Source organism: Cynoglossus semilaevis, chromosome 1, assembly GCF_000523025.1.
Source record: "Cynoglossus semilaevis isolate Cse_v1.0 chromosome 1, Cse_v1.0, whole genome shotgun sequence".
NCBI classification, from domain to species: Eukaryota; Metazoa; Chordata; class Actinopteri; order Pleuronectiformes; family Cynoglossidae; genus Cynoglossus; species Cynoglossus semilaevis.
In genome coordinates, this window is record NC_024307.1 from 10,503,857 (window position 1) to 10,515,676 (window position 11,820).

The 11,820-nt window shown below is 40.4% G+C and overlaps 1 non-coding gene across 1 annotated transcript; it reads right to left on the bottom strand.

Moving 5' to 3' along the window:
* Positions 1-11,529: 11,529 nt before the first annotated feature.
* On the bottom strand, positions 11,530-11,611 carry trnas-uga (transfer RNA serine (anticodon UGA)). Its single transcript has one exon. It is a non-coding gene; the product is annotated as a tRNA-Ser (tRNA).
* Positions 11,612-11,820: the final 209 nt, after the last annotated feature.

Sequence of the window (11,820 nt, forward strand, 5' to 3'; positions counted from 1 at the left end):
AACAATAGTCCAACATCAGAATAAAGCATTAGTAATGACCACTAATCTGCAGCTATCTCCGTCTTTGGACGCTAACTTAAAAAAATAAAAAAATTGCCCCAGCGGGAGAAAGGAACTGTCAGTGAGGAGATGAGAGGACAGATGGATGCTCCTACTGAGTGATACTTCCTCTAAAGTGCATGGTGTCAATGGTAGACTTTCAGCGGAGCAGATAAAACCCAGCTCTCCTGGCTTTTATCATCCTTCCCGAGCTCACAGGGCACTGATACCAACCATTACAAGGACAGCTCTGAGGCGAGCCTGGATGTGAGGGCTTCTGCATGTCTGCAGCTAAAAAGGAGTACGAGTGTGTGTGTGTGTGTGGCTAAGTGTGTGTGCTCTTACATGCACTGATGTGTGTTCACAAAAATAGAGGCGGGAGAGGGCGAATTATGGCGATGAAACCAGAGTGTGCTTAGCTGTCTAAAGTCTCTTTATGCAAGTGCGTATTTATTTATTTGTTCTCATTCAGGAAATGAGGTAACTGAACAAACCAAAAGAGTTGTCTCAAACCAAACATCCACAAATATACCAGCTGTGCAACATCCAACCCTTTAACCCACGTGTACTCTGCGGACCCCTGAGACAAAGATCATGTTGATGATCACAGCTTAACAAAAATAATGTTGCACACTCAGCTCGCTGGCGTGCATTTCCATCCTCCCAGTTTCCAGCAACAATTTGTTTCTTTATACGCACCCGGAGCTCGGTAGACACCGATGCTCCTGCTGTGGGTGCTCTGGTGCGAACTTTTCTTTCTCTCCCACCTCTCATTCCTAGTAAAAGGGCCAGCAGTTCTGAGCATGTGTGACGGGCTGACGTGATTAGCTGCAGCAAATTCCCGAGGATTACCGGTTAACTAACAGTTACAGGTCAGCCCTGCCTGCCTTTCAAAAATACCAAACTGTAAACAAGTCAAAGCCTGACATAAGCACATGTTTTTGGTCCGGCCTCGCTGCAGTGCATTTTACTGTATCAACCATCAACAAGCTGCTGGGCTTTTTTTTTTAAAGAAAATGTATATATGGGTGTGTTTGTGTGTGTGTGTGTGTGTGGTTGTGTGAGGAGGGTTAATTAGGTGTGGAATGATGACCTTTGCCTGGTCTAAAGGGACATTTTAGGCATAGCTTGGCTTAGATTGATAGATATTGCTAGGCAACAGGCAGACGATGTCTGGTAATTCTACCTCATGGCATTAAAGACACTTCACAACACCAGAACTATCTGCAGTCATAAAATGTGAATGAAACGGCTATGATTTGAATCCATGTAAACTTATTTAGATAACGCATATAAATGTCAGGTTTTGTAATGTTTAAAGTACACAGTACCAGGGAACCAAACTGTGTTCATCAAGTCCTACCGTTTAATTTCAACCCAAACTGTTTTAACCAGAGTTGAATTAAAACCTGTTAGAATGAATTAAGAAATAAATCTATTATATATTTTTTTTAAATTTATCCAAAAATATAAATCACATTTGAAATAAACACATCTTTTCCATCCATTTTTCAAATTTATTTTAATTTAAATAACTCTTACTCAGAGCACTTTCATGTATTTCAGTCACATTGCAACAATTTTATACAGTGCCTGATTTGTAAAGTGGGAGGTCCCGGGTTGATCCGGCAATTTGTTTTTTTCATTGTGACACATTCTGATAGGATTCAGCTAAAATTATCAGATATTGGAACTTCTCTTCCCAGAATAAAGCAGTTGAGCTCCTGAAATAAGACATTTCTTTTTATATGTCAGACTCTTGGCAACTGCTGTTGGAATTAGAAATGTATTTGTCCTAAGAGTTGAACAGGCAGCTTGGCACTGTCGCCTGATTGGCTTTTGAAGTGTTCCTAAAGAAACTAAAGAGAATACACAGTGAAAACGTTGTTAAATTCTTCCCTGGGTGCAAGCTAACATGCTAACATCTAACACGTAAACAATGTTTTATGAGTTTCCATTTGCAGTTACATTGTTTGAAAAACTTCCAGCAAGAATTAAAAAAGAAAGCCTTAAAGCTCTTCCTGAGTTGACCATCCAGTCGGAAGGGTGTCAGAGCTCCACACTCTGACTTGAGAGTTCCAGTTCTTCCTTATATCCTGTCATTTCAAACAGGAACCATTACACAGCTAAATAAAAGTCGTCCCTGTAGATTCCGTTTATTCCTGGTCTCCATTTCTTTTTCCTGTTTTTTTTTTAATTCCTTGTAGCACTTTTGCGGTGGAAAAGACAACAGACGAATTAAGAATAATGAGCATTGTTTTCTCTGGTAGCCTGACACATATATCTCTGCAGCAGTAAGACGTGTTGGATTGATGTCTGTATAAATATAAATTTATTGTTGTATTCTAAGGGCATTCATTTTGTGACTCCCGAAAAACCTCCCATTCCACCCTTCGTCTGCTGCTGCCGCTCTTCTTGGCCAGACTCTGCAAAACCAGCAGAAGAAGCTGCAGAGCTGGTGTGGTGAATGGACCTGAATAAATAGATCCTATACATAGTCTGCCACTGCCTCTCTCTCTCTCTCTCTCTCTAACTCTCTCTCTCTCTCTCCCACTCTTACCGCTCTTTCCTTCTCTCTCTTGATTCATTCTATCTGATCCCGTACGTGTTTCAGCATTGCTGAAGCCACTTTTGTGGCGCTTCTCAAGAGGAACCCCTTTGAGAGAGGCAGCTCCTCAGGGACTGGGGACAGGCAGTCGGCCAGCTTCCAGAGTAAACATATAATCATCCGCCGGACGGCTATAATTATATCTGGGACGTGAAGGAACAGAGGCGAGCATGAGGCAAGCAGATACACAGTAGCCGAGGTAAAGCAGGGAGACGTTCACTTAATATTTGTTTTCTGACGTGAAATAAAGATCAGTTTGTGTTCGAGCAAACAGTGAGGAAGGGATAGAAGTCAGCTGACAGTCTGTTATGACCAGCTCAGGTTCAGAGCTGTCGCACTCATGCAGGAGAGTTCATACATCAAATTAGACTTTAATGTGGCCCCTGAAGTCCAGGGTCATTTGTGTTTCCTTTAGCCTAAAACTGTTTTCAACATATGATGTTGCGCATGTAAGATGATACAAAATGTGTCAACATATGATGTTGCGCATGTAAGATGAGAAATTCATTTATTACAGTTGCTTAAAATATTCGCTGTTAGTGCAGACGTTAGCCTAACAAGCGCTACAACAATAAGTTAAAAAAATAATTGAAAAATGTTTTTTATTCAAAAATAGCTTATAGCTACAAAATGTGTTGGGGATGAAAAACTATATGATCACAGCCAGAAGATCTCTCATTTTCATAATGATAATTGGTCAAATTAATAATTATTAAAGTTAATACATGCTTACCAAAAGATAAGCACATTTTTACCCAGAGATTGCTAGCTAAAATAAAATGGCTTGGTGGCTACAAGTGCGTCTACAAATGTCTTAATTCTTAGAGGTAATCCACAAAGCTAAAGGTATTGTCTGAAGATATTATCAGAAAAAACATATATTGATGCTAGCCATTGACTGACTAAACTAAAAGTTTACCAAAATGTAGCTTAACCTCGAACTAGCTAAAAACATGGCATCATAGTAACAGTCATTTAGGAAAATAAAACTCAAACAAACTCTTCAAACAATTAAACACAAACAGCTATTTTAGCCAAACAAGCAAAATGATTACCAAAACATGAATAATCATTAGGCCAGAGAGTCTAAATGTAAATAACGTAGCTAATAATCATCTTAAGACGGTTTGAGCGTGGATTTAATCACTTAAGATATTATTTCATGCACCATGACTGTGTACGATACATTTTCTTTTCTTTTCTTTTTTCTCTGTCGATTTTCTCCAATGTTAAAACAAATTTGCATTCATGCACACAAGAATTGCATACACGCATGCACACACACACACACACACACACACCTTGCGTCTCCACCCACATGCACTGGAACCACACAGGGAACAGTGGGTGGTTTCAGGGCCAGCATGAGAACCACCACCACCCCCATCCTCACCACCTCCCGCCCAAGGCCTGTTCTTTAATTCAGCGTCTCCTAACAGAGCAACTTTAATGCGGTCACCTAACTAGCAGGCTTTGTGGTCAGCTGACATTCCAGCAGGCCAACGCTGAAGAGAAATTGATTACAGCGACAGGCAAGAAAGTTAAATGATTTCCAGGATGTTTTTCTTTTTTTTTCCCATATCTGTCATTAAAACTTTATATATATATGTGTGTGTGTGTATATATATGTGTGTGTGTATATATGTATGTGTGTGTATATATATGTATATATGTATGTAAGTATATATATGTATGTATGTGTATATATATGTGTGTGTATATGTATATATGTATATATGTATGTATGTATGTATGTGTGTGTGTATATATGTATGTGTGTGTATATATATGTATATATGTATGTAAGTATATATATGTATGTATGTGTATATATATGTGTGCATATATGTATGTATATATGTATATATATGTATGTATGTATGTATATGTGTGTGTGTGTGTACTACTCAGCAGCACAAATGAAAAGGGCCTGCAAGTACCTGTTTTCCTTTGCATCACCTGACTCAGTTTAAAACCAGCCAAGCCTTGGTCTTTTATGTGAAAGTTCCCCTCTAATTTTCCTTGTCTACGCTGCCCCGAGGCCACTCTGGATGGGGACGGGGAGGGGATGAGGGCATCGTTTAGCCATATTCCATATGAAAGAAAGACAAAAGAGGGAGGCAGAAGACTTAAAGCTATTCTCCATAAAACAGTGGAAATGCTATAAAGTTATAGGAAGCGATTAGCTGATGATTAGGTAACCTAAACCAACCATGGACTTCAACATTCTCACACATCGTTATTGCATCCTAAACATCGCAAAAAGGGCACATGTGCATACAAACACACACACACACACACACACACACACACACTGTAGAGACTGTCTCCATGGTTCAGGCATCAGGAGCAGCAGGGGTGGTGGAGGGAGGGGGAGTTGAGGGAACAGCAGCAGCAGCTGGGGTCAGGAGAAGGCATGTTAATCACTGCTATCCTGTCAACAACAAAGAGCGGGCCTCACCCAAAATGCTCCGCTCAGTAGCCATAATAACACCACACAGGTATCAGTATGACTCAGGCAGAGGTGTCATGAGAAGAAGGAAGTGAAGGCACGGTCCAACCATGATGCAATTTCCAGAGAATTATAACGAGGAGGCAGAGGAGAAATAATTTCAGATCTCTCCCTCCCTTCATTTAGAATCACTTAATTACAGCCACCGTTTTTTGGGGTGGTGTTAGGATCCCACACACCCGCTCACCCCTCAATGAAACTGCTATAAATTACCATCATTGTCTGTTGTCTGACGTGACTTATTGCTTGTTTTCCCCGCCCAGGACCCATAAACACTGCTACTCTTTTCACCTGCACCAGACACCCTCCAGGGGGACAGAAGACAGTGAACTTGGAGACATGAACTTTGTCATTTTATATATATTTTTTTATTTATCCAAAGGAAACAATAGTTTATTTATTAAGCAACAATAACTTTGATGGTAGGATGGAAGGGTATAAAAAAATTACTTCAGTCCATATGGAAGTTTGATCTATATTAATATTATATTAATAGTGAAACTTTTAAGGTCAACCCTATAAATTAAGCTAACTAATTGATGGCTTAATTTTTGGCTTTTTCTGGTGTACCTCGTCGACATCTGGCTTTTGGAATTGTTTCCAATATTTTCATTTTGACAAAATACCATTAAAAATTAACTAGAGCATAAAAAATATAAATATAAATATGCTACATGTATCTGTGTCTGGTCCAACTTTCAGTCACATGCTAGCCTATTTTAGATTTTCTTTTTGCTACATATTGCTTGATTGTTAGCTTTTATTAAAATGTATGTTTTTAGCCAACCTGTAGGAAACTAGCTAACAATTAGCTATTGCTTGTTTTTTTTATACCAGCTTTTAGTTCTTTCTAAGGTAAAGATAAAGGTAACTTTGAGATCCCAAAGAAGATGGTCTTCTGTGTTTAGCATTGAAGTGAGCAACAGATAAAAAAGGGAAAAACTGATGGCTTATCTAAGGATGTAGATACACTTTACTTTACTGAAACTGTTCCTGTCTGAAAAACCATTTTGGAAACCCGAGTCTATAATACCTCAGGCCTATTAACAGGCTTCGTCAGGGCTTAAAGGTTAAATATCTCTGACCTTTGCCTAAATGATTTTTGGAAAGTCCACATCTCGATAAAGGCTAACCTCACCTTTTCTTTCTGTTTGTGTTAATGCAACAGAAAAACAAGCCTTTCCTGCAGTGACCAGACTGTGACCTTTGGTGGGGTCACATTACTGAGCAATGGACATGTTTAGATTTTTCACTCCAAAAGAAAACATCATTAGGATCTGAGCGTGGATTTCACTTTTCCCTCATGTCTGCAACTCGGAGGTAATGACCCTAAACCCTTTGCCCCCGCTGCAAGGACTGACCTCACCTTCAACCTACTGGCCTTTCACATTAAACACACACACACACGCACACATGCTGACTACGCATTTCTACATTTACATTTTAAAAGCAAGTCTTTCTATTGATACTAGTGCAGAGTGGATCCAAGTACTGATTCTCTCCACACTTCCATCTGGACTGTCTCTGCTCCAGCACTTGTCTGATCTGACACTCGGCCTGATAATAGGGTCGGGCCCAAGTGAAACCAGAAACAATTTGTTTTGGTCGGAGCTATCATTCCATTTCCCATAAGCCATGCCTCTCCCTTCTCTCCTCTCAGCCCCTCTTTGTATCTCCTGCCAAGAATTAAAAGGCATGACTTTAGACACAGTTACAAAAAGCAGCTGCTGAGTAACTTCCCGCCTAGAAACATACTTAAGGCCATTCCACATTTACATATCTTATTCCAAATCACGAAGTGCATGCCTTTTAGAGAGCCCCACGGCTCTAAAACAAGGACCTCTCCTCACTCAGATGCAGCAGCGTTTCAGAGCTCTCTTCTGGAACAAATAACGGAGGAAGTGGAGAGGCCACGCTCACCCTAAGGCAGGAAGTGACATACGCTCAATGACGCTGGACAGCAGTTGTTTTGAATCTTCTACGACCGAGAAAGAGTTCCTAAGAGCGACGGTGGAGTAGAGGAGAGAGGATGAGGAAAAGAAAAAAGTAAATTTGATTAAAGTCGTTGCCCACAGCAGCATTTCCAAATCTAAACATGTCCGTTCTAAACCCCGTCGTGTAAACACAGCGTGCTCTCTGACCTCTGTGGTAAACATCTGTTCAGGGATAAGCTTTCGCCCTCATCTGAGTACTGACTGACGTTACATTGATAAATATGCTTTTAATCACCAAAGGCAACACATAAAATGAATCATCATTATCTACGGGAGCAAGTAAGTAAACACTGCTGTCCTGAGAGAACCAGAGCCACAAGTGAAGGTTTGGTTCTTTTACAGATGCTATGGTAAGTAGAGGGAAGCAAGCGTTTTTGGTTACGTTGAAGTAAATATTAAAACGAAGTCCTGATAGGACACGTCAATTTTGGGTGATCTGGTCCTTTGCAGCAAAGGTCTGTACTAGTATGTATCCATTAAGTACCACTATATCAGTCATCCATTGTGCACACGCTGAACACATCAGTTAGTCCTGGCATTAGGATTATGTAGGATTGTATATTAGGATTAACTGGACATGCGGTGGTTGTTTGTCCGCATGTCTGACCCTTCAAACATCTGGGATTAACTCCAGCCCTCCTGGGAACTTGAAAAGAATAAGGTGGTAGAAGATGAATGGATAGGTCTTCTCCAACAATGTTGACTAAAATACTTTTGACATTTTTTTTCTCAATATAAAAAGTACAGTCTGTTTAGTCCAAATTTAGAGCCATACTTTGGCAAATACAAATCAGCGTTGTCATTTTATGCCTAAAGTTGTGGAGTTGTTTTTGGTAAAGTCAAAACAGTAAACAACATTACTTACATGTAGCTCCTGAATTTCTCCTCTATGTTCAGTACGTCCATGATGGACGTCACGGTGTTCAGTCAGCATGAAGATGTTTATATCCTGCATTTATTGGTTCAATATGGTCAAAAATCCCTTACGTTCCTGTTCATGTGTTTGGGGAAAATGATGGTGTCTTGGTACTTGGTGATTGGATCGGAGGATACATTCAAGATGCATTTAGACGTAACTAACTTGTGCAGCACTAAAGTTTTCTGCACATCATTGGATCAGTCAGGAGACACATTAGAACCATTATCTAAACGATATCAGTGTTTTTCCAGTTAGTGTAATTCCAAACTTCCCGTCAGCCACTGTTTACATTTAAAAACACTTCTGTTAGTGTTGCTTGACAACAGGGGCCGCAGGAGCCTCAGGTACCTAAAGGAGACAAGAGGACATGCCCTGGGAGAAAAGGAAGAGCCTTTAAGGGTGGGCAGCAGCCGGTGGGTCCGGGGCCTGGGCCTCATAAAAGAGCTGCAGCCGGCTAGGCCGAGGGGGGAAAGGGAGGCAAGAGCCACAAGTGGTTTGAGTGTTGGGCACCGGCTGACTTTTATATCGTGTTGTGAAACAACTAAATGCCTGGATGATGGCAGTGAGAAGGAGTGGAAGAGCGACGCTAAGTGAGAGGAAGAAATTGGGATGGAAATTGATGGGTGGTGTGACTGTATGTGACCAGGCCTGGTTGGACCACCGCTGAGAAAAGGAACGAGCTACAGTATCAACACAGACGACTTCCTACTGGAGTCTGATTATCCCCTGGAGGCCGAAGGAGAGCCTTATAAAAGCTTCCTCATTAAGACTGGACCATTTATAGACAGCTTAATGAGTCTGGGCCACTAAAATACGAGAGGGAACGAGGGACTGATAAACCGAGTGTCCACTTACTACTTTGGGTTACACATTTCTGCACCTCCCTGTCCTTACGTCTGGTCAAAAACATGAAACCCTAACATCTAGTTGACACTTAAGAAGAAGAAGATGTATGAAACCTTGAAATGAACGCCCATTGAAATGTTCTGTAGTCTTTTGAATTATATTACAGAAAATTCTAATTAAAAACATTTAATCAGATTAATCGCTGGGTAGCTCTGGAGTAATCATGAATAATCGCAATTGCAAATTATTGTAGCTCTGGAGTAATCATGAATAATCGTAAATAATCGCAATTGCAAATTATCATGATTAATAATCAAGGTAAATTGTCAAATGTTAATTGTAAATAGCAACATGTATTGACTGTGTATTAGAGCAGCAATAAGTGAACGGACAGTGAAAAAATTAAATCAATTAACAATAATCGTGATTAACGTGTCAACATTGACAGCCTTATTTTTAATATTTTTATATAACCAACATAAAAACCACAAATGTTCTCAAAAGTATTTTGTTAATTAAAGCATAAATATTAGACAAAACCAAAACCTCTCGTTCTGAGTCGGTTCTTGTCAATATTTCACTAGCCTTCCTCCGTAGAGCAGGGTAAAAACAACTCACACTTTTTTGCCTAAGAGGCAAAAACTCAACTCCTCCAGTGACTACATTGGCCTTTAGCATCTGATAAGTGGCTGCAGAACAAACAGAACTATAAGACCCTATGGGTCATTCGACATGCCGCTCCCCCCAAAGCAGCGTGCATCCTGGACGCCGCCCTCCCCGACTGATAACCCACACTGATCCTATCTGCCCCTGTGAGAACAACAAACGTCACATCTTGACACCAGCTTTTATTTTTTTAACTCACCCTGACATACGTGTGTACCCACCTGTGGTAAGAGTGTGAGTATTTAGATGCACAAACACACATAATTGCAGCCACACATCATGACCGTAATGTTTAATTGAAATCAGATGCCTCTCATTGACATACTTTCACAGTAACTTCATTCAACAAGTAGAAAAAGGAAAAGAAAATAACACAAAGTGTTCCTCATTTACACTTCGTCCAACATCATACTCAAAACCACATTGTAAAATCCCTGACAGACTAATCATGCCATACTTATAATAATGCAATAGCCACAAATGGTGCAATAAAAAGTTCTGGCAGTAGTCCTGGAATCCTTCTAATGACTGCAGATGGATCGTTTCTCTAATTCTTTCCTTGCTTGGTGGCACAAGGGGTGTTTGCTCGAAGAAGTTCGGGGTGGCATTGTGGCGCCACATTGTGCCAAGGCGCAGAAAAGGAAGCTGAGAACAAGTGAGTCTCTTAAAGGCATGAGGTTAAAAGATGAATAGATTATTATAAGTTTTCCATGTGCAGAGAATGGGAGCCAGGGTTGGTCTAGGTGCTTGAATTTATTTTTCTTGTTTTTTTAAGTTCATTAGCTATAGGTCAAATGCAGAGAGTTTACATTAAACCTGAAAGGTTGACGCAAGAAAAGTCGAGAAAAACACCTTCGTACCTTCATAGCTTAACAATAGCCAAACAATTGCCAACATTAATCCAGGTAATGGTCTGTTATTTATAAATATAATTGCCTTATAATAGATAAACAAACACCAGCTGATTACCATTTAAACAAAAACAAATCAATATCAAAACTTAAAATAAGCCAAAAAGCTAAACGTTAGCTTAATGTTTTCCAAAGGCAAAAACCTCATAATACTCCAAATGTTAGGAATAGTCTAGTTAAAACAAAAAACATAATAACTTATGAACTTATTTCCCTGTATATTTGTTGAGCAATTAAAACTAAGTATTTTAGCATTTTATGCTAACTGTGTGATATTGACAGAACATTTTTTTTGGTTTTACTGAGTCAGGAAGCACCTCTGAGCATGAAATGTGTCTCCGAACGAGTCTCTCTGTGAGTGTGTACCCACCCATAGTGCTGCACAAGGGTTACGGCAAAGAAGAAGAGGAGGAGGAGGAGAAAGAGGAGGGTTTCAGGAGGGGATGCTGAGCTGAGAATGCCAGGAATGTCCAACCCTGTTTACAGCCAGGACCGGTTCACACCTGCAGGTCAGGGTGCTATCACCAGCGCTGGCTCCTCCTCCCCTTCCTGCCCCCCTCATTACAAGAGGGTCAAGCTCAGAGGTGACCTAATTAGAAGCTCATTACATCACAGACAATCTCCATTAGCATGCCAAGCTGGCCTGTTAATCCATTAGCACCATAGAGGCCCCCAGCGCAGCCTTTACATTCCTGCCCCTGTGGCCCACACTCAGGGCCCCCGCCACACACACCGCAGCACACTAGCCTGTATACACTGTGAAGTATTAGATATTTACATTATTTTAAATTCCTCTTGCAGTTTTTTGGTCAGTCAGTTTTGTATCACTCCTACTTTAGCAAAAATAGTTGACCTCTTGTTCACTGATTTTTGAATACCCTTACTGAACACTTTATCATCCACATGCTACTATTGCTAGTATAAAGTAGCCATCTTTGTAGCTATCTCTCTAAGTTTCTACATATACACACACATATCTACATAAACTGTATTTCTATAGGTAGATATTTAGAACCATTGGATAAATAAAGGATCGCTGCGAGCAGGGTTCGAACCTGCGCGGGGAGACCCCATTGGATTTCAAGTCCAACGCCTTAACCACTCGGCCATCGCAGCTGATGAAAGCCTATTTTTGACAGTATGGTCAGCTGGCCACCAGGTGGCTGCAGTTAAGAACATACCTGATTATCTAATCTCTTCATGCGTCACATCTTATTTTGGTTCTATAAAGTCTATTAATCATTTCTAAGTATTGTGCATTTTAATGTGGCGGTTATATCCTGACACTTCAAGGTCCTTCGGCCCAGTGGGACAGGCAGACAGGA